Consider the following 24,648-nt stretch of genomic DNA (forward strand, 5'->3'; position numbering starts at 1 on the left):
TCAACTGTTGTAGATTGTGATAGCGCCATTGTCTTCCATGCTGACTACATCAGCTGAGGGCTGTCTGTTTTACAGTGGGGGGGCCTAGCAAGTAAATATTGAGTAGCAGTGGAACAAAAGTTGTAAAACTAGCTGAAAAAATCTTAAATTACTTTATTTTAAAACTGCCTGCAAGATTCATGTGTGCTTCTTTTGTATATCTTTTTTGTTTGGCTGTTTACCTGCTTTAGAGGAACATGGCTTTGATCCAGCAAAACACTTCAAATCATATCTAATTTTGAACACAAGAGTAATCCCATTGAAGTCAGTGTGTCTATTCACATCCTTAAAGTTAAACACATGTGTCAGTATGCTGGATCAGGGACTGGAAGAGGAAACAAAGTTTCATTACACAGTGGTAGCTAGTGACCAGAATAAGTGGTGGACTAGCAAACAGCAATCTGCCACCTTCCCATTACCTCACAGACTTATCATATTTTCAAAATGAAAAGGTGAGACATTGCAGTCAGGGATCTCAAAGAGAAGTGTTGTGCTGGGGGATAAGGTAGATTAGTGATGGAGTGGGAAGAAAAAGGGATGCCATCTTTCCTTTGCCATTCCATTCCCCTTTAAGGATGATGAATTGGGACAATTTACAGTACAGTACATCATTTATACTGCTCATTTAAGAAATTATTTTTGGGGCTTTGCATCATTAGTGCCAAATGACTAGACTCCCCTGGTACAAGAGTCAACAGGAGAGATGAGCTAGGAACTTATTCTACTTATGCTCTTATACTCAGGGCTGGCTCCAGGGTTTTGGCCGCCCCAAGCAGCCAAAACAAAAAACAAACAAAAAGCCGCGATCTGCGGCGGCAATTTGGCGGGAAGCCCTTCACTCCTAGGCGGAGTGAGGGACCATCCGCCGAATTGCCGCCAAATACCTGGACGTGCCGCCCCTTTCCGGAGCAGCCGCCCCAAGCACCTGCTTGAGAAGCTGGTGCCTGGAGCTGACCCTGCTTATACTTATACTGTGTACGGTTGGCCTGGATTTTTTCCCCCACATTTCATTTTGGGCCCAATTATGTAGGTGCTCCAAGGACAAAACTCCAGTTCACTTTAATAGGAGTCCATCCACAGAGTATCTGCATAATATCGTGGGATAGGCCTAAGGAAGAGGTACTCTCCAGTTGTACACCCATTCCCCAGCTTGGTAGTAAATAGACACAGTTGGGAATTTTTCAACAAAACATTTTCTCACCGAACCAAAACTATTTGTGGGAGAGGGTTATTTGCAATGCATTTCCTGACTCTCATGTTGGCAAATGATTTGAAAGTGTTGAGATTTCCCATGTCTGGGGTGTTGTTTTTTTTCCTTTTTTCCTTTTTCATTTTCATATTTTCAAAATGACTTTTTGTTATGAAATGTAATGTATACTATAAAGGTTAAAGAGAAAAAGGTTGAAATTGAAATAAAATATTTCAAAATTATTTAAATAAAATATTTCAATTGACCTGAACCTACATTTTTGCAGATTATCAGTTTTTGTGAAAATCTGAGGTTTTTGTCTTTTCACCCTGATTCACGACAGGGTCAAAAATTCTCACAGGATGGGAAAACCATCCATGTGTTTTAAGACACAATGAACAGTTCCCCTCTGACTCTAGAGAAAGTGATAGCAGCAACAGAACCTAAAGTTTTGGGAGTTTGGAAAATTTCTAATTTCTGGTGACACTAATGGGGGAAAAATACATTTTTCACAAGATGAGGGAATCCTCAATTGACAAGCTAGTCCCCTTTGCTCTGCCAGGCTATCCCATAGGGAATGCAATATGTGCCAAAATTTGGTCCTAACATTCTAATGGCATTTGTAAAAGTAAGGAATAGGTTCAGTGCTTGACCAGCATTTGATCCCTCAGTAAAACTGGCTCTCATATATATGAGCACCTAAGAGCTGACACTTTTGCCCACAGCCATTGTATTTAACACATTTTTGGTACATCATCATGTGATATTTTTATGACCTTCCATTCTTAAATGCTGTTTTTCTTTTCCACTGGCCTCTACACAGCCAGCTGCTCCCACTAGCTCGTCTTACCTATGGTTTTCACATTTTTATTGTTCACATACATGTGACATTTGTTGTTTTTATCCTATTTCAATGCATTTCTACTATAAAATATTTGCCAAAGGTGCATAGTGATTCAAACTCAGATTCACATATCTCTGCTGTTTCTGTCATAAAAAGGGCACTCCAGATGTATTCCATAATGATAAATCTGTTTAGCACCTACATTATCCTACATGGATTTAGAGTGCTGAGAGCACATTTGTATTTTTCTCCTGTTACTTTAGATTTATACAAAAATGCCCCAATTTCCACTTATTTGCTACAGAATATTGCCTGCCTCCTTGTTTTATCTTTTCAACATAAGAAAAATAACATAGGGCATGATAGCCACTAATGAAACGGCACATTCTATATAACTTTTCCTGCTGTGTTGTTTTATTTACTAGCTTTCAAATCCCTAACCTTAGTCTCTCCAACATCCCTTTAAATGAAAGGGTCCTCTTGTCTCTCTGAAGTTTCTATCATCTACATTGGTTTGCCTGTTAAAGTTTCAGCATCCATTTAGTCAGTGATAGTTATTCTGCTTAATGACTCTTATGCCCCTGTTAATACACTTTTATCTGGCACTAATATTTTAAGATCTTGTCAAATATTAATGTTATATGCTAATATTAAAGATGTGGTAGTAATATTTTAAGTTCTAGCTGCCAGAGTACCAATGTTTGCAGAGGTGTTGTGAAGCTCATTGTATTCAAAGCACAGCCTGGAAAATTGTAACATATATGACTATTCTACAGAAATCTAAGCAAAACAAATTGCATTTATGGACGGATTTCAGCAACTAATTACTTGTGGAAAATCCCACTAACATCATAGAGAGCAGGCTCAGGCCCTGTACATGTACGTCTGTGTCTCTCCCTCTTTTTGGTAAATTCTCATCCAAGATTGGTAATTTATCATTTAAACTATATCCCTGGGAACAAACTTGTAGAGTATAATACCCACATGACCTATAAGATACCAGGGAAAATATACTGCTGCATAATATTGTTTTAATAAAATAAAGCTCTACCCCATGTAAATGAACTATGGAATTCCCCCACCGCCATCTCCTTTGAAGTATGATCTCTCCACCAAAAGATAAAATAAAATGTAACATTTATTTCACCACTATTTAAGAGTTAATGAAAGATTTGCACCTGTACAGCTGTTGCGGGCTGAAACTAGCTCATGGAGCAAATGTGTTTTCTGGTTGAGACAGTTGTAAATGCCTTGAGTAAAAACACAGAGGACTGCTAATGGATAGGTTTATTTTAAAGCATGCCATCTGCTATCAATCATAGAGAAGTATAGGAAGCAAGTTTGGCTGTGCTCCCTTCTTGTGAGCCTGATAAAGATAGGGCTGTGGTACTCTGGAACATTTAGTCCCCAAGAGAATAAAACATCAAACCTACTCAGCAGCTCCACTAACAATAATAAAAATGCCTCTGCCTAAAGGTGACATTCTGAATTTACGATTATTTGTGTCTATAAAGTGTATTCTTTGGCTCCTGACTCATTCTGACTGTCTCAGTACAAGAACAATACATTAAGCCTGCCTGAAGTAAATGGAAATCCTATCCGTTTATTAAACCAGCAGCCAGTACCTGAGATGTTCTAATGCCCTGTAGGACCTGAAGAAGGTTTTGTGCTCTAAGAGTTAGTTCTTCCTGTAGGATTAAAGTAATTTGCAAAGCAAATTTTTATTTAATGCACTGAAAACTATGCCATTCTTCAGACAGATATATATTTTAAGGGGGAGCAGCAAAAACAGATTTTGAATATGTAAATTACTACATAATGAAGAATAGCTAACTAGTCCATATTATAAAACATCATGCTTCTACATCACACCTTCAGCTTGACGAAATTTTGCTGCAGGTCTGTGACTGATGAAAAATAGAGCTGTGGAAACTTGGGGAAAACTTACCTGGCAAAGAAGCTCATGAGCTTAATGAAAGTTAATAGAGAAATTAAAAGTGGGCAAAAATTGGAAAAAAATTGTAATAGAGGAAAAATATATAATGGGAAAACAAACACTAAAAAAGAGAGAGAGAAAGTCATTGGAGGATGAACATGCCTTTTAATGGGAAGTGGACATTATTGTTAGTAATTCCCCTCTAAACCCACCCTAAGTAAAGCAACTGGTGACAATGTTCTGTGCCATGGACCTTAGGTATAAGTGGTTGTTGGAGGAGGAGGAGAAGGAGGAGGAATGTGCTGATGAGGCTTGGGTGCAGGAGTTCAGGAGTTCTCATGTTCTCAGTTATGGACACCATGGACCTAATAAACGTTATAGCTCTCAAGGAAATCAGTGACCAAATTCCCCTTGATTTTAATGGTGTAAGATTAACCCGCATGTCTGGGACAAATTTTTCGATTCAAACCATCTTTTGTTTTGAAATTTGTTAACGCACTAAAAAATGTTCATAAATTATTTTAAAAGGTCAATATTGAAGTGAAACATTTCAAAATTATCAAAATGAAATGTTTCAATTGACTTCATCTCTCTTCCCCCGAGATCTTTGGTTTGCAAAAAAACAAGATTTCAATTTTTTGGTCCCAGTCTGGGCTGGGACATTTTTTTAAAAGATCAAAAATTCTCCTGGATGGAAAACCATTTCCCTCCCATCTGTATTAATTACGTCAAGATAACCTGAAATGGGATAGTGAGTAATGTAATGACAGTTCTTGACACAGTGATCTTACACCTATCTTTACCATACTATATAGCAGCTCAATACAGTAGCCCAAACAGCACATTTTCATACAAAAGCTTGCAAGTTTGGAGCAGCTTGTTCACCAGAGTTCAAGTTCCTGCCAAACAGTTCACTGCAGCTCTAATGAAAAAGCACAGTGACTGGGCCTGTGTTGCTAAGATTAGACACTGGTGGCCATATCAAGAAGAGAAATACCTGCAGATTAACAAGCAATTTGTTTCTCTAAATCTGAACCTTCTAATCTCTTTTTAAAGTAATTAGAAACCCATGAATATGGCAAAAGAATTAAAACTACATTTACTAAGTGATTTCTAAAATATTTCAGCATGTGTTTTAGAAAACTGTCAAGTCATTAAAACATAGCTAATAAACATTATGCACAACTCATTGCCTTAAATTAACAGTATTTTAAAATAGCAGACACCCAGCGGCTCATTCAATGTATAGCTGCAATAGTAACTTTGACTGGTATATATGCACTCTTTAATAAAATGTATAATGGACAACACAAAGTTTACAGGATGTTTGTATTTTCTTCACTGCAAAAATATTTCCAATGATACCTCAAAATATATTTAAATTCACCAACCTCATAGGTAAGGCGGTATGCAAAACTGTTGAAAAGTATTTTATAGTGTGAGGAGGAACCATGGTTATGTTAAAGGGAAATTGGCTCTTTAAAAATATTCCTTACCTGTGAATGGTAGCTTATTAAAACCAGAAATGGGCCCAGTCTACAAAGTTTGAATCCATATTCAATCCTCTTCAGGGGACTTTACAGCTAGCCGTTTGGTTTGGGAGTAGAAGACAGTTGAAAGAGTATTAAGGGAATTCTTTATTTAGGCTGCTGAACATACTCAGATCCTGTAGTCATCCCTGATATGCTAACTCCCAGACTAATTAAACACAGCTTGTGCTGTCTAAGGTCACTCTAAATCCTGAATTGGAGTAAGCACTCACAGAAAGGACTGCTAGCTACACTACTGCTGGGCCCATTCCTAATTACAACACAAGAAATTCTAAAGAACAAATTAGCTTCCACCATTTAGGCTCATATATAGGTTTCACATTTCACTGTTCTTGACAAGAGGCTGCACAGTTTCTGCACAGTTTGCATTACTGTCCCCCTTGTTTTTTTTCCCCTTTCTAGTTCTCATGCATGGTCATTGTTGTGTTTCAGTTCAAAACAGTAATGCTGAAATTGAGAAGAATGTGGTTTTCCTTTATTAATGTAGTTTTAATTATGAAAATGTTTATATTCCTATTTAGCTTTGTAATAAATTTTCTTCTTACATTTTTTTTAAAGAAACCACACTACATTTGGGCATAATCTAAGCTGTATCCTTTTAATTCTGCCTCACCTAAACATATGTACAACTGCATTAATCATTCTAACCCACTTGCAGATTTTAACAGGCAATGCTGGTTTTTTTCCTCTGTAAATGTATTACACATTCAGATATGTTTGCAAACCTGTGGATAGGTTTGGTATGTGACATCATATAAGACTCAATTGAGCAATAATTCTGGGCCTCCAAACTGATCCCTGAGGAAGATTCAGACACTCAGACTAGTTTTCCTTTCGATCCATTTCTAAGTGATTGGGAGTTACAAGCCTTTCTTCCACTCTTCCTTCAGGTCCCAATCAGGTAGGTATTTTATATCCATTTTGCAGATGGGCAAACTAAGACATGTGGCGGTTAAGTAACTTGTCTAAGGTTATACAGTGAGTCAGTGGAAGAGCTGGGGGACTGTACCAACTCCCAGCCCTTTGCTCTAACCATTAGGAATGGTCCCTATTGAAATTCAGAGATCTGTAGCCTTAAACTTAGATAAAGTAACTGATATCAGTAAAAAGAGAGAGACCTAGTTTAATTGGTCAGTTCACAACTTGGACAGCCAGACGAACTGCAGTTCAAAACATGGGCAAACAACCCAGATGTTAGCTATGCAGACATAGAAAAGGGAATTTGGGAAATAGAGGTAAAGAGCTACTTGAGTGGCTAGCAGCCTATCAATCCCAGCTGAGGTTGCATGTGATCAGAGAGACATTCAAAGGAGAGTTCCTTCAGCAAGAGAAGGTGGGCCTTAAATACACAATATCCACACAAGGACATAGTTTCCTTACACATTCTCTTGTATGAGTCACTCTGATGAGGCACCACTGATGCTGCTTAGGTCCACCGACAGCCTCACTTGAGGCAAGAACAACATTTTGAGGCTGTGAGTTAGCTGTTGGCTAGTCAAAGGAGTCAGAAAAGATAGTAAAAAGAAGACCAGGAGTACTTGTGGCACCTTAGAGACTAACAAATTTATTAGAGCATAAGCTTTCGTGGACTACAGCCCACTTCTTCGGATGTAAAGCTTATGCTCTAATAAATTTGTTAGTCTCTAAGGTGCCACAAGTACTCCTGTTCTTCTTTTTGCGGATACAGACTAACAAGGCTGTTACTCTGAAACTTGTCAGAAAAGATAGTAACCTTTTAAAAAAAAATCTAAAAATATCGGAAGTGCGGATCAAAGCCTTATTTTTCTAAGTCCAGCTGAGAAGGAAAATAGTGGCCAAAAATATGAGTATTTTTAAAAAAAAATGATAGCAACAAAGAAAAATGCTAATTTTCCCAGCAAGTGAAGAGAACTCAGCTGTTAATCAAAAGAAATCCGTGTCCATCTCAGAACTGGGAACACTTGAACAAAAATTCCTCTCTCCAGCCTCCCCGATGCCTGTTGCATCAGGCATGAACAAACTGTGATAGAAACTTTTATTCAGTTACATGAAATGTCTGCTCCTATTTGGATCTTCATCACCCAGTCCCATGCAGTTCAGAAACAAAATGCTTCCACAGCGTGCGTGATTTGAGGATGACTTGCTCAGTTTGAAGCAAAAGTCAGATTTATAGTTCTCTGCCTTCTTCTGTTGGCTTTTGTGAGATGGAAAGCTACTGATTTTAACAGATGAAAATGACCCATCAAGGCATAAAATGTGAAAATATTTAATTGCCCACTCCTAGGCATGTTGTAAAGAAACCTGTTGTGGTTAAAAAATGACTCGGCCAGTTCTGTAGGGATTTTCCAAAGTTTCCTATAAAAAGAAAGCTGTGGGAAATGAATGATTGCATAATCACTAACACATGCCAATTCATATAAGCCTATTATCTTTTATGGCATTTTGTACTCTATTGTCCTTACTCTGGTGAATTGCTATCTTACAACCCTTTTCCCTATTAAATTATTTACACACTTTGCTCTCTCCAGCCCTTTCACATCAGTAAGATATTTAGCATCTGCATTAGCAAAAGAAAACAAAGAGAAAGGGTGTCTTCTGTGTTTTTCACGTCATGATTTTCTCATGTATCCTGGAAATTGAAACAAAAAACTCCTTGAAAATAGGGTGGACCCTTTTAAAGTGAGAGAATGGAATAATATTAATTCAAAACTAGGAGGGGAAAGACATGTTTTTTGCATAGGGATCTAAAAAGAAATGTTACTGTGTCACTGATACATGATTTATATGTACATAAGATCATGGATACAATTTTCACAGATACGTGCCTAGTGCATGCATAAATACCTCTAAAAATTTGGCCCTAGGTGACTTAGGATCCTATATCTCTTTGATTTGCAATGAGATTTAGACTCCTAAGGAACAAATTTGTAAAGGTATTTAGTCACTGCTTCGCTCAGCATTGGTGGTTATGTGCCTAGGTAATTTTAAAAATCCCACTGTAAGTGATTTATGTGGCTAAATCCAATTTTCAAAACTGATTTAGGCACTAGGGTCCAGATTTTTTGAAGCATGTACCTAAAGAAATGGCTGGAAACTTAGTAGGATTTTCAAAAATATCTAGGATTTATTGATTTACATCGGATGCATCCGAAGAAGTGGGCTGTAGTCCACGAAAGCTTATGCTCTAATAAATTTGTTAGTCTCTAAGGTGCCACAAGTACTCCTGTTCTTCTTTTTAAAAATCAGGACTATCAGTCTTGCAATATTATTGGAACAATGCCTAAATAGCTTTAAAAACCTGGGCTTTAGGAGTATAAAATCTCTTTGAAAGTCAATTGGATTTAGGCTTCTCATGCTTGAAAATTGGACTTAGCCATCTAAATCGCTGAAGCCTTGCAAGGCTGAGCAGAGCAACACAGAATGCCCTTAAAAGTTTGTTCCAAAGTGCCTAAATCACTTCTGGAAATCGGATTAAGGCTCCTAAATCACTTGGGCACTTTTGAACATTTGTTCCCTGACTTTACTTCATCCACTTAAGCACTTGAAAACACTAAAATACCAGAAGCCACAGCTATTGGCAAATAAATGGAAACACTTTTACAGTGAATAGTTACCTATGGCAGGAGTTCTCAAACGTTTTCTTTCTGAGCCCTCTGCCCCCCCCGCCCCCATATCCTATAAAAACTCCATTGCCCACCTGTGCCACAAAAAATGTTTTTCTGTGTATCCATTAGATTAAAAGCCAGGGCCAGCATCATTAGGGGATAGCAAGCAGGACAATTGTTCAAGGCCCCATGCCAGCAAAGCTAAATTTGCTTCATCCCCATTAAGCCGGGTTCAGCTTCAGCACTGGGCCCCAGTGACTCTAATGCCAGCCCTGCTCTCTGGTTTATTTTGGCGGACCCCCTGAAACCTGTTCGCGGTCCCCCAGGGGTCCTTGGATCCCTGGTTGAGAACCACTGACCTATGGTTCCAGAGGTGTATTAATCATTTATCAGTACATTACCACTTGTATCATGTATATTCTTGAGCAGAACATGACAATTACAAAAGTCACTCGCAAAACCTACTTAAATGTTACCATGGTTTAGATGAAGTAATAGCTGAAGTCACTGATTGCAAGCTGGATTGGCTCTGGTTATTTCTTTAGTACAAAAATACAATTCGGGCCTACTCAAAATGCCTAGTCCTGCTTTTACTTTAGACTCTTCCCTCCCTTGTTCTTGTGTTTCATACTTACTTATATGTTGGATAAGAACTTAAAATCAATGTTCAAGATCTCATGGTACTTTTCATAAAAGAAGGAGTTTGCAAAATATTATCTTGTAATAACTTTTGTTGATTGAATTTGTGTGCTGATAATTATGTGCTCGCTGATCTTCACTGCATCTGAGCTCAGTCTACTGCCACGGTCAGATCATTTTCATACATTATTCTGATTTATTAATAGCAGTGCCTCTAGGTTCCAGCTGAGATCAGGACCCAATTGTACTCAATGCTGTACAAACACACATTGAGAGACAGTCCCCATCCCAAAATGTTTACAATCTAAATAGACAAGACAGACAAAGTGTGGGAGAGCAAACAGAGTGTTTATGTGATTTGCCCAAGATCACACTAATCAGTGGTAGAGCTGGGGACAGAATCTTGGTCTCCAGACTTCCAGGCCAATTAGCTTCCCTAACCATTGGGCCACACTGTGAATCAACAGAAACCTATTAACATTCAACTGTTATGTTCTAACACCTACTAAGAGGATGTGTCAGTATAAGAACAATGCCATCCTACCTATGCCATCCACTTCTGAGAAGACTCTTTCATAAGAAGCTGTCTATGGCATGACTGCAATATGTTTCTCCACATAATAATGACCCCTCTCCTTCCTGTGCCAAAGGCTTCTAAACACTTCCAGCATTTGTTATCTTTTGCCAAGGTCAACCTGTCATATGGGCAATTATAAAGTGCATCCACCTTAAACAATATATCTTGCTAAAGAGAAAGAAAGACTACATTCACCCTCTTCCTTCCTTCTTTCTAACCCTATCTCTCTCCCTTCGCCAAATGCCCACAAAACTGAGCTCATTTACATCACTATAAGCCTTCTAGGAACTATTTATGCTCCCACTCACTAGTTAGAAGAGTGTAAATATTCATTCTATCTGTTACATTTTAAAACAATTTTGGCCTGCATCATTTTATAAGAGTTTCATTATTCACTAAAAATTTTAAACCAACACCTAATGTTACTTAAATGCATGTAGATGTTTTTGTGGTTGAATAATAACATCTGTTTTGATTTTTGAACCACAAAAGTACATTTAATCTGGCCTTCCTTTTTTTGAACTTTTCACATCTGCCTAGGCTTGAATCCCATAAACTAAATACCAGATCTTTTCAAAACGCAAGAAGTTTACCTGCACCATTGTTGTGCCAGCTCCAAAGACCTTTTTATAGGACCCAAATAAAAATGTCAAAAGACTAATAATAATACTTGTAACCCAGGCAGTCACAGAGCATTGTGTATTTATTACTCTTTTCTATTATTTTTCTCAGTCCATTCATGGGCTCAATCCTACAACTCTTATTCACAAAGGTGGACCCATTTACTTTGATACAATTAAGGTGAGTAAAGGTTGTAGGATAGGACTCCATGTTCTTCTACACACTGCAGTATTGCCTAAAAATTCAAGCACACACTCAAAAAATCAGATGATTTGATTCACTGGGCTTTAAGAAATCAAAAGAGGTCACATAGCACAAACATCCCCTTTACAGAGTTCTCAAAAGATGCAATGGTGGTATGTGAAGTTGAGAAAATTTAATTTGTTTAGAGACAGCTAAAACCAAGGGAGATTTTGGTTTTACAAAACCTAGTCAGACAGATTTATTTATTTATATATTTATATATTTATTTTGGAAACCCAAAAATGGATGTGGGTAGGATCCGAGTCCTATTTTATCTAAACCTCCAAAATCAAAAGAGATGGATGGATGACTCCAGATAAATGGTTCTGGACTATGTCTAATTCAAGGAACTACCCCGAAGTCTGGGGGTTGAAATTCTGACTTCATTGCAGTCAATGGGAATTTTGTGATTTATTTCAATGGGACCAGAATTTCACCTAGGACATTCAGTCAAGCAGTTTGTTGGTATTAATTCTTGTTATTTTGGGATCTGCGGATTAATTTTTCAGATTCCCTCGTTTTATTTCTGACTTTTCTTTGCTGCATTGACTAATAATGTATGTCAATGCAGCACAGAATCTCACCATCCACTTCTCCCCAACATCCTCACCCAATCACCTTCCCTTCCATTATCAGAAATATATACATGAAAAACTATTTCCTTGGGCCCAAAACTATGGAATCTGATTAAACTTATGCCTGAACATGGAATGCCGCACCAGTCTATGATGTTACATAAAATGTTGAATCAGTACTGTATTGAAATGTTAACATTATTGCGAAAGAAATTCAGAGGCCAAATTCTCCATACCTGAGGGTACCAGTACCACTGGTTAACTTCAACAGGCCTCACCTGTGTCCTGTGACGGACAAAGAAGGCCTATTATTTTGCTAACAACATTTATAATGGAACATACAGTTCTTACACAGCTTCCCATGATTTGCCCTATGGAACTTTGCCAGGTCAAAATAACCCCAAGAACCAGACTCCTAAAACATTTGGATTGAAAGGTAGGATGGTTCACACAGGAGCATGTTGACTTTGGGAGCAATTGGAGAGAGTTCTCTTTACACTGCCCTTGATTTACACCCCAAATGCTTCCCTCCACACAAAGGACTGAAACTGTGTCATGATGTAACAATCTATGAGAATCACAAAGACTGTAACAAGTCAGAAATGGATTAAAAAGCACTTTATGGCTTGTTAAAGAAATCCCCTTGTTCCTCAGAAGCATTTTTAGCATCTTATTAGTGGTATTTGATCTGACTAACATATTGACTAGACATTTGAATAGGAGATGAATCCTTTTTGATGGATCACAAAGGGAATATAAATTCAAGCCAGGCACTTTTCCAAATTTTTCTTTTAGAATAACCCAAGTAGCCAATAAACTTCTCTAAAGGTTTTTTCCTTGCCCCACAAAAGACTGTTCTAAGGGTGGTTTGGACAGGAAGTTACTTTTCTCCTGGAATGTAATTATTTATATTGAATTAATTCAAATGGAAATGGTTTTATAGTGCTCTCTACCTGCTGTATTAAATTCAATATACCTATATGGGCTCAGAAAATACTGTTTACTAGGCAATGGATAGTTCAGTTTTCACTTTTTCAACTGGAACAGAGGGTCCTGTGGCACCTTTAAGACTAACAGAAGTATTGGAGCATAAGCTACAATGCATTGGTGACCTCCCAGAAAACACCATCCTAGCCATCATGGATGTAGAGGCTCTCTACACAAACATCCCACACACAGATGGAATACATGTCAGGAACAGTATCCCTGATGATGACACAGCACAACTTGTTGCTGAGCTCTGTGACTTTATCCTCACGCACAATTATTTCAAATTTGGTGACAATATATACCTCCAGACCAGTGGCACCGCCATGGGCACCCACATGGCCCCACAATATGTCAACATTTTTATGGCTGACCTGGAACAACGCTTCCTCAGCTCTCGTCCACTCACGCCCCTTCTCTACCTATGCTACATTAATGACATCTTCATCATCTGGACCCATGGGAAGGAGACCTTGGAAGAATTCCACCATGATTTCAACAGCTTCCACCCCACCATCAACCTCAGCCTGGACCAATGTACACGGGAGGTCCACTTCCTAGACACCACAGTACAAATAAGCGATGGCCATGTTAACACCACCCTATACTGAAAACCCACCGACCGCTACGCCTACCTTCATGCCTCCAGCTTCCACCCCGAACACACCACATGATCCACCATCTACAGCCAAGCGCTGAAGTACAACCACATCTGCTCCAACCCCTCAGACAGAAACCAACACCTACAAGATCTTCACCAAGCATTCTCAAAACTACGATACCCACACAAGGAAATAAAGAAACAAATCAACAGAGACAGACGTGTACCCAGAAGCCTCCTGCTACAAGACAGGCCCAAAATAGAAACCAACAGAACTCCACTGGCCATCACCTACAGTCCTCAGCTTAAACCTCTCCAATGCATCATCAATGATCTACAACCCATCCTGGACAATGATCCCTCACTTTCACAGACCTTGGGAGGCAGGCCAGTCCTCACCCACAGACAACCCGCCAACCTTAAGCATATTCTCACCAGCAACCACGCACCGCACCATAACAAATCTAACTCAGGAACCAACCCATGCAACAAACCCCGATGCCAACTCTGCCCACATATCTACACCAGCAACACCATCACAGGACCTAACCAGATCAGCTACAACATCACCGGCTCATTCACCTGCACGTCCACCAATGTTATATATGCTATCATGTGCCAGCAATGCCCCTCTGCTATGTACATTGGCCAAACTGGACAGTCGCTACGCAAGAGGATAAATGGACACAAGTCAGATATCAGGAATGGCAATATACAAAAACCTGTCGGAGAACACTTCAACCTCCCTGGCCAAACAATAGCAGATGTAAAGGTAGCCATCTTACAGCAAAAAAACTTCAGGACCAGACTCCAAAGAGAAACTGCTGAGCTCCAGTTCATCTGCAAATTTGATACCATCAGATCAGGATTAAACAAAGACTGTGAATGGCTATCCAACTACAGAAGCAGTTTCTCCTCTCTTGGTGTTCACACCTCAACTGCCAGCAGAGCACCTCACCCTCCCTGATTGAACTAACCTCGTTATCTCCATACTGATTTATACCTGCCTCTGGAGATTTCCATTACTTGCGTCTGATGAAGTGGGCATTCACCCATGATAGCTTATGCTCCAGTACTTCTGTTAGTCTTAAAGGTGCCACAGGACCCTCTGTTGCTTTTTACAGATTCAGACTAACACAGCTACCCCTCTGATACTTTTTCAACTGGGCTTTTCTCGGAATTAGGAGCTTATCACCAGCCCAATATTCACAATAAATGTCTCTCTCATGCACAGCTCAGAGGTTTATTGATGAAGGGAGGGAGGTGATTTTACTGGTAGACCAATTCACAGAAATGTCTTGAAACCTTTTCATCAGTCTGCAATGTCTCTGATTGACCAAAGTGTTGCATTTTTTGTGACTACCTTCCAACGTCACGGTCATGATACTCCATATTCGTCATAGAAATATGCTTAAGATATGAATATGACATAGCTAAGATATACTTTATGCAAGATGGCTCATGTAAGATGTCATTGGAAAGGTTATGATTTACTGAATGTGATTATCCAGCTTGTATGCATGTATCATTTCTGGATCTGAAGTTAGAAACACGTCCCTGTGGCCTGCACCACTTCCCGCAGCTCCCATTGGCTGGGAATGGCGAACTGTGGCCACTGGTAGCTGCAGGCAGCAGTGCAAATGTCAATAAACTGTCTGGCAGCCTGCCAGCGGATTACCCTGGTGGGTCGCAGGTTGCCCACCACTGCTCTAAATCCTTGCAGTAGATGACTAACTCTATAATGACCTGACCTGAAATGCTGGAACCAAATATGTCTAAACTAAGTAGAAGTTCAACTGTAAATCTGAATATGGATCCAAATTTGCAGTTCAGGTCCATCTTTAGTTGAAAAAACAGTAGTTTAATTCAATGATCACCTCTAAGTTTCGATGTCCACTTCCCATTGAAAAAATGGTTTGCGGAACTCAAACTCTAACCCAACCCTAAAAAAAATCCTACAAAATCAAAATTACTACAAGGTTCTCCTGCCCAAAGATTTTCCATAAACATTAACAGAAATATGCCTGGGGCTTAATTTCTTGAGGCATTGAGCATTTCTTGAGGCACTATTAGAAGAAATGAGAACTGTAGTTGCTCAGCATCTCTGAAAATCAGGCCACATCAATGCCTATTATAAAAATACTAGAGTTGTGCAGAACAGTAATTCTGTCTATTTTATCCTTGCAGTACAGATCACAGCCTGGGAGTATATACACATTGAAACTCTAGGGGAACAACCTGGAATATGATTAATATTCTTATGAAATCAGTTATGGTTATTTCAATACATTCGAAAATATACATCTGGCCACATGATCTATCCAAGGCCAAATATTGCAAATTGCCAAACCATGCATTTCAAGAGTTTCTTGGGTGGAAAATTCATGCAGAGAAAAGTTAGAGGCATGTCAAGTAAAGCACTCACAACACTGATGGAACTTCAAAAAGGTTTTCAAATGCATTTGATGGAATAATGACCCTACACATAAATATAACCATTTCCAGCACATATCCCTACATAATGCTACAATTATTTCAGTAGCTCTTGTTTATATCAGAGCATTGGAATTTTTTTTCCTTCTTCAGATAAAACAAGACTTAAAATCTGAGAAAATCTAATAGTAAAATAAAAACAATGGGGAATGTAAATATCAACCATCTCCAATTGTTATTACTGCTATTTCTTATTATGTGACTTTTATATCATTAGAGTTTCTACCCTTCCTCTTGCTCCTATCAATCTATACCAGCCTATGAATCTATCATTTTTAATCAATGGTAAACACCATTTAAAATGACTTTTAGCATCTAAGAAAAAAATGGTAAAATAAACCCAATAGATTGCTTTAATGATCAGCCAAAATCCTGAACCCTTCTCCATAGGTACATACATATCAAAAGGAAATGCAGCTGCTGCAGAATACAGAAAGTTCACCCAGGGGATGCACACTACACAGCACTGTTCTGCAGGGAACTCAATAAGTCTGAATCATAGAACTGGAAGAGACCTCAAGAGGTCATCTAGTCCAGTCCCCTGCACTCATGGCAGGACTAAGTATTATCTACCGTTCCTGACAGCTGTTTGTCTTACCTGCTCTTAAAAATCTCCAATGATGGAGATTCCACAACCTCCCTAGGCAATTTATTCCAGTACTTAACCACCTTAACAGTAGGAAGTTTTCCCTAATGTCCAACCTAAACCTCCCTTGCTGTAATTTAAGCCCATTGCTTCCTGTCCTGTCCAGGAACAATTTCTTCCTCTTCCTTGTAACAACCTTTTACATACTTAAAAACTGTTATCATGTCCCCTCTCAGTCTTCTCTTTTCGAGACTGAACAAACCTAATTTTTTCAATCTTCCCTCATAGGTCATGTTTTCTAGACCTTTAATCATTTTTCTTTCTCTTCTCTAGACTCTCTCCAATTTGTCCATATCCTTCCTGAAATGTACCGCCCAGAACTGGACACAATACTCCAATTGAGGCCTAATCAGTGCAGAGCAGAATGGAAGAATTACTTTTTGTGTCTTGTTTTCAACACTCCTGCTAATGCATCCCAGAAGGATGTTCACTTTTTTTGCAACAGCATTACACTGTTGACTCATATTTAGCTTGTGGTCCACTATGACCCCCAGATCCCTGTCCGCAGTACTCCTTCTTAGGCAATCAGTTCCCATTTTGTATGTGTGCAACTGATTGTTCCTTCCTAAATGGAGTACTTTGCCTTTATCCTTATTGAATTTCGTCCTATTTGCTTCAGACCATACTGAAGCATATTGAGGGGTCAGGGTGGGTGATGTGCATAATTGTAGACAGTCAATTTGCAACTACATAAACCTGCTGGCCAACCCGTCTGTATAGGGTGGTGAGTAGCATCCTTGGTAGCTACAGTGGCCCATGAAGCCCTGCTGCTCCATAGTCTAAGAGGGAAGACTCAATATCCTCAACACCTCACTGGAACTCCTTTGACAAAAGCCCCATTCCTTAGACTTTGCAGAGAGGAGTGGACTTGGGCCATAATGATTTCTTTCAGTGAAATTGAAGCAACAGTACAAACATCCCTGTTTTCAGTTGGATTCAGTTTCAGCTTAGCACAGGGGGAAAACACCTGATTGCTCCAGAATATGAGCTTTAGGAGCCTGTTCAAATTGAAACGTCTCCTAACTTAAAAGTTATTTAAGAGAAAATGATGAAAGAGTCTTCTGGGCACCTCTACATGTTCAATTCAGTTGGAGCGACAATATCTGGATTAGAACTCCAGGACAGTATTTCTAAATGAGCCAGAGCCTTGCCTGCTGCACCAGTTGTTTTAAATTATAACTATTCCAGAGACATCGACACTACTTTACTGAAACCTTTTCTGAAACAAAAATACAGAGGTCTTCCCCTGAGCCTCTGTCAGAATCACATGGATCCATCACCCCCAAGCCACTATTTGTAGCACAAAGTGTTTTTTTCTTCATCTCTTCTGTATAGTCAACCCTGCTCTTTGATGTTACTCAATCACTATTTCCTTTGCCTTCACTTTTATCTCTGTCCTGGCACTCTTCCTTGTAGCATCCTCTTCACCAGATGGTCTCCATCTCTCCTTCAGAAGTGCCCAAAATATTCCAGCTATCTCCTCTTGATCTTTCCCCAGCAGCAAATCTCTTTATCCTACAGAGTTGGAGTACCAATGGGTTTCTCTTCCTTTCTACCCTGTGCCTTCATATGACACTTGTTAATAGAATACATTGGAAGCAGCTAACAGCTCCTCATTAGGCATGATGCACTCATTTTTAAGAGACTGCTAATGGTAAAATTCAGACTGGGTATAAGGTGGTAGAATTGCATTTACTTAGTAGAATTGCACCCGCTTACTCCTGCTCTGCATCTGAGCCCTAGTTTTTAACCAGGGACCCCAACTTTTTGTGTATGATGATCTACACAGATCCTTTAATCTGAAGATCAGAACCGCTTTCATTATGCATGCTCAGAACAATGCTAGTCCCTGTTCAGCAACATATCATTACAAAGATGATTATTACTGTGGTATCATCAGAGGAGACAACAAAGTCTCTGTATCATATATATTTTTAAGATGGGGTTTTGAGGCTGTAATATCAGGCTCAAGAAATTTAGAGAGAAAAACTTGTCACAATTTGTACCTTCCTAATAAGTCACTGAAGCTCTGGCAACAATCACTTTTAGTTGTTGCTGGCAACACAGTATAGTCATACATAAAGCTTTAGATACTGTGCGGAAACACAAGCAGTAAATAAATGCTGCATAGTTTTGTAGTGTATATTACACAAATATAGTGGGTGGGATTGGTGTTTGTTTCTTTTAAAGAGAAAAAAAGAACTCTGAAATGACCTTCAGTTCCCAAGTTATTTAGAAAAAGAGTTGAACTGAACCACTTCACTTATAACGAAGTGCAATACCAACACAAAAAATTTTTTTTACATAATCTAAAACTGAAGCATTAGTTCAGAACTAACTAAGCAATAACAAAGCTTTAGTTTCCAGCCTCAATTGCCTTCTGATCTTTTACTGTAGTCTCCTTGGCACTGTCATTTCAAAAATCACAGTATAATGCAGTATAGTGTTTTCCAGTGTCTCTAAAACAAAAGCTTTATTGAATAAATGTGTGTGAAAATGTTGCAAACAAAAACATCTCCACAGGCAGCACCTGATTTGCTCTCAGCAATCCTCTCTAGTGTCATATCAGAACTCAGCAGGTAACTGGACAGGACTAACTTCCTGTCATATCACAGTATTGTTTATTTCAAGGTTCTTTGTCCTTTAAAAAAAATGTAGCAAAACCACATTTTCCTTACAGAAACCTAATAATACCCTTTTGATATCATGGAATAGAAAGGTGGGATGGATTTTCCAGAAATCAGAAATTGCTGTTCAACTAATATAGCCCTTTTTAATCTGCACATTTTATCATGAATATACAAAAACAACGCTTGTTTAATATGATGGTTCTGATAAACATCCAACTTCCACTTTTGTAGGGGTGGGGGGAACACAGTTTTATCTTTTCATGGAAGTGCAAAGGCAAGCTGAAAACTAAGATATAATTTATATAGTGCCACAACTGATGCCTAAATGGATGACTCAAGAAATATGTTTCTCTTTACATTTTCCACTTCCTAACTAGCATACATTGCAATACTCTATAGCAAAACTATTCCCACAGTACTGCAGATCCTAACACTACTGTGATAGGGTTCAACCTCACTTTGTAAAGGCCTCTAATAGAGCTGGATGAAATATTTCATCTGAAACTTTTGTTTGCTGAAAAATTGAAATGTCGGTCAACCAAATATTTCTGAATTTGCTGAACTGTTTTGGTCAAAAAATAAAAAAAAAATCCTAAGAAATCAAAATGTTTCAGTCTGACATTTTTGAAACAAAAATTTCAATTTTTTGAAAAAAAGATTTTCTTTGAGAATTTTACTTCTTTTTTTAAAAAAATGAAAAGGCTTAAAAAGCTTCAAAATGATTGAGGTGATATTTGCTTCATACTTGGCTCTTTACTTGAATATGAACATCAACCTGAACTCCAGGCTGTTCCCATCCCTGGGCCTACCTGCTACTGTGAAGTTACAATTGGATTTTTCTGAATCCCAAACCTCTGCATGAGATGGTGACTCCTCTTCTCCCCCACATCCAGTCTGAGAATAAATGGATCCTAGATTTGGGAATTCTTTTGCAGGGGATCGCCAATTTATCACCTTCCTCCACCTAGGAGAATGAGCTGAGTTGGGAGCACAGCTCTTCATTCTTCCTCTTATACTAAAGGTGATTTCATGAAGAGGCAGCTGCATGGTTTTCACTCTCCCTCCCAACTGAGGGGATCCTCAATCCTCCAAAAGGCCGTGACTGCCAGGAATCTCTTATCTCTTCCACACACACAGAATGTAGAAGAAAGCAGAGGGACCCTGCAGCTCATCAGGTTTTGCAACAGTCATGCAGGCCTCTCTAACTACAGATATCACCAAAATAATTGACCTCTCTGTGAGCATTCTGAACTAGTGAGGATACAGGTATAATTGGCCACCTACTACATCCATAACTGAGCATCCATTCTTCTTTGTGGAATATTCAGACTATGTAGTGGGTGGTCAACTCTTCTCTAGTTAAAAAAGGCAGGTAGAAGTTATTCAAATGCTATGAAATGAGGTAGGGACAACTCAGCAATACAAGAGAGATTATATCAGACAGAGGCAGAAACAATTTACTAGAAAATTAGAAACAGATGAATAGGGAACAGAGAAAGAGAGAAGGAAGGAAGGAAAACATGCAATTCTGGAAGGAAGATAAGAAAGAAGCCGTTCATCTGATGTATGGGGTCCAACTGCTGAGTACCTGTTTCCTATGTAACTTGGTATTTACCCCCAAAGCTGCTAATCAGAAACATTTTGTAGGATGTGGGTCTTCTATTCAATTTAAAACATTGTTCAGAATGCTGTGGGGCTTTCAGAAAATTCAACTAACATATTAGACTGTCTCTACACAACACAAGGGCTAAGTATTTTCAAATGTGGATTTAGGTACCTAGCTTTAGGCTCTATTTGAAAAGGTTGTCATAAATGTTCAAAAACTTACACCCCAAGTGTACTTATGAATTCATCTGACATGTCTGTCTATCCTTATATAACACGTATATCTGAAATCATATTTCGGCCCATGAATTTTAAAGTACTTTGAAATTTGGGGGGATAAAGGCACAATATAAAAAGAAGACATATTATTAATAACAGGTATGCACTGTGACCCCAATCCAGCAAAACACTTAATTTTAGTCGTATGTTATTCCATTGAAGCTAATAGGATTACTTGCATGCTTAACATTATACAATTTAAGTGCTTCGTTATTATCACAGCCAAATTTTAGGGCCGTTCTTAGAGTAATTATTGTCAAAAATATCCATCCCTAATAAATTGACACGGAGAAGCCTGGTACAGACATACCATATATGTTTTATTTACATGCAGCAATACTTTGCAAATGCTTATATTTTCTTACAAGGTGCATGTTATATTATCAACAATATAGCCCACACCCTGACACCTCCATTTCTTCTGGCTTCTGATTAAAAAAAAAAAAAAATCAAACCCAAACATTTTTTTGCTTTTGAGACTTGGCAAATGTGCTATAAGAAACATAGAGAAAAACTTCTGAAAATAAAATAAAGAATGTATTTGTCAGTTTATTAATCAACGTTTACCTGCTTCACATTACACAGAGACAAATTAAGCAGGCTACTATGGTACTCAGAAAACATCTGCTAACAAAGTCAGAAGTAATGATAAACAAACTTGAGTTCCCTTTGTGGTTGATTTTCATCCAGCTGCATTTAATTATAAAAGAGCTATCAAAGAAAGCTCCCCATTAGCAACTAATTCAGAATGACTTCAGAAGAAAATCCCAGTGCCTCCAGTGATATCTCTCCAACAACTTTCTCATCTCTGCAAGTGGTAGAAAAGGGCTGAATTCAAGCAGTTTAGCTATCAGTCATCACTCTGCTAACTGTCATAGTTAAAACTCTGTACTTGTGATTGCCTATTTTCAAAGTTCTATTATTGATAGGACCTATAATATCCAGCATCATTCAACATGAAGTTACCAACTCTAATAAGGAATACAAAGATAATACTAGGAACTTCTTGTGTGCACATTTCAAAGGGAAAGCATATGCTAGTGTTACAAATTTTGGTCACACACTTTAAAATGAAGTCACTGACTGATTTTGGTATTTTTCACAATGAAATTAAAGTTGTGGTGGTGTACAAATACCTAATTAGGGTGTGCATCTATCGTGGATTTTTGCACTGAAGTAATTAGACTAATATAAACCGCAAGGCAGATGCTCTGCATCCATGTGGCTTACCCCAATTTCACCAAAATATAGTGACCACCTTTAAAAAGAGTATACCATAGGATTGCCTAGGAATTCCCTAAACTGAGAATAGGGAAGTTGAAGTAATGTTGCAAAATTAATGGTAATGACACCCAATTGCAAAGGCAAAATTGGAGAATTATTCAGCATAGCCAAATGTACTGGCTGTTACTTTAATTCTACCAAGCCCAATGATTATCAGGGACACCAGCAAATAGCCTTCATATGTAGCTCTTAGGGTCCTGAAAATGCTCCGATTACATTACTGAGACCTTCAGTTTACACCTAAAATGACTGGGATGGGTAGGAAGGGAGCAGGAATGATAAAATATTGCATGATTTTTTCTTTTCTCGTGTGTGTGTGTGGGGGGGGGGGGGGGGTGGGTGGGTGGGTGTGGGGGTGTGTGTGAGAGAGAGAGAGAGAACGAACGAACCATTAGTGGTGCTTCTTCCCCAAACTCTGACTGCTATCTATCTAGCAGGCAAATACGAAATCAAAATCCAATGTTCCAGATATGCACAGCTGTATTTGTGCTTCTGCTGATCCCACAGGAGAGCACACCACATGTTAGTTACTTGACTTAGGGTGGGTTGGTGAGGTGTAAGTTAAAGGTGCAGCTGTATAGTCTGGGAAATTTTCCAGATTCATTTTGTACCAATCATTCTAACAATGCTGCAAGCAGTAGTGAAGAGGCAGGCACATTGGATGCTGGGTAACACAGGTAGAAAATAGCAAAATGTGTGCTGCAGCCAATTTCTGAGTCAGCTCCCTTTGTGTAATAGCAAAGGATCTCCCTAGAAACCTGTAGACCTCTTATAATGGACTTGTCTTCCACCAGCATAAAGGGACTGTCACAGTATACTGCTACTCTAAGATGCTAGCAAAATAAAACACACAATTATATATCCATGTGCTAACCAAACTGAAGTGTTCTGCAACCACTGCTGTTGATGTGTCTCTTCCTGATTCTTCCAGAAGACAGTTTATTACATGTGAGGTACCTGTCTTGGAAGATGAAGGAGCTCTCTCTCCCCACGGCAGCTACCTGGGCTGGGGGTGGAGAAGAAGGTGCCTCTCCCCGCTGCGGCAGCTCTGGGGAGTCTTCCAGAAGTAGGAGTTGTTTTGTTTTATACAAACTGGCTCTTCTTTAATAGCAGGATATACACAAAAAATGTGTTCATCACGAAGGGGAAAAAAACCAACATTATTGTTTTTCTTCTCTTTATGAATTTTTTCACCATATTCATTGTGATTGTTTTCCTCTTTACCCAATCACCTTGCCATGAGTCTGAACCAGTGCCATGGCACACTTTTGGGGAAATTTTGTGGTTGATGGGATGGTCCCATCATTTGAATGAGATATAAAATAGAAGTCCTAACTACTTGTGACCATAAGAGATTCCATGGTATTTGAAGAAGTAGGAGTGTTAAATCCAAAGGGAGAGGGGATGGCAAAATTCTAATTTAGGTAATTACATTTGCCAACCTCATCTTATACAATGGTGATGGATGCCATTATTAAAAAAATGGATAGTGAGATTAGAGGGATAGCATATCAACTGGATTTGCTGGGCCTGATTCACTAATGCATTACAGCAATTTAACAAGTGCACTACCTTGGTGATTTCAATAGTGTTTCACTGCCATAAACTGGAGGAATGAAGTAATCAGATCCAGTACATTTTACTTGTGGTCTAAAACTATTATGCACTGTGGATGCGCACAGTGAGTGTCTGTTCCAAAGCCCACTGAATTCAGTGAAAAGATTCTACTGATTTCAATGAGATTTGGATCAAGCATCTAAAGAGATGCTACATTTTCCCACTGAAATGGGTAAGGTGAACTTTCTATATCACTTACTTAGCTTGCAGGGGTGTTGGGAGGTTTCATTAATTAATGTGAATAGAACTCTTTGAGATCATTAGAGGAAAGGCACTAGAGAAAGGTAAAGTGGTGTTATATGCCATTACTCTCTCTCTCTCTCTCTCTCAAGAATATTCAAACTCTTTATCATCCGTTCACTCTCCTTCTTGTGAACTATTGAAGCACTTTCTTCCTCCTTCTAAAACAAAGTCTGCCCTCTTGACATGCACAAACCATTAGAGAGGCTGTGTTTACAAGCACCTGACAGCATTTTCACAAGTTTATTTTGACATTTACTTTTAATCAACAGGATGGTGATTGAATAAACCAGTCAGATGTTTCACTAAGAAGGAATATATTAAACACACACAAAAGTACATTGATTGTATCTACAAAGATATATAATTAAAAAGTATAAATCAAGTGCTGCTATTTTGCACTTGACTTTAGTTATTTTGAACACTTGTGGCCCTGTTGTGTACGTTGTTAAATGCATGATGCTGTGTG

Source organism: Malaclemys terrapin, chromosome 11 (assembly GCF_027887155.1).
Source record: "Malaclemys terrapin pileata isolate rMalTer1 chromosome 11, rMalTer1.hap1, whole genome shotgun sequence".
NCBI lineage: Eukaryota > Metazoa > Chordata > Testudines > Emydidae > Malaclemys > Malaclemys terrapin.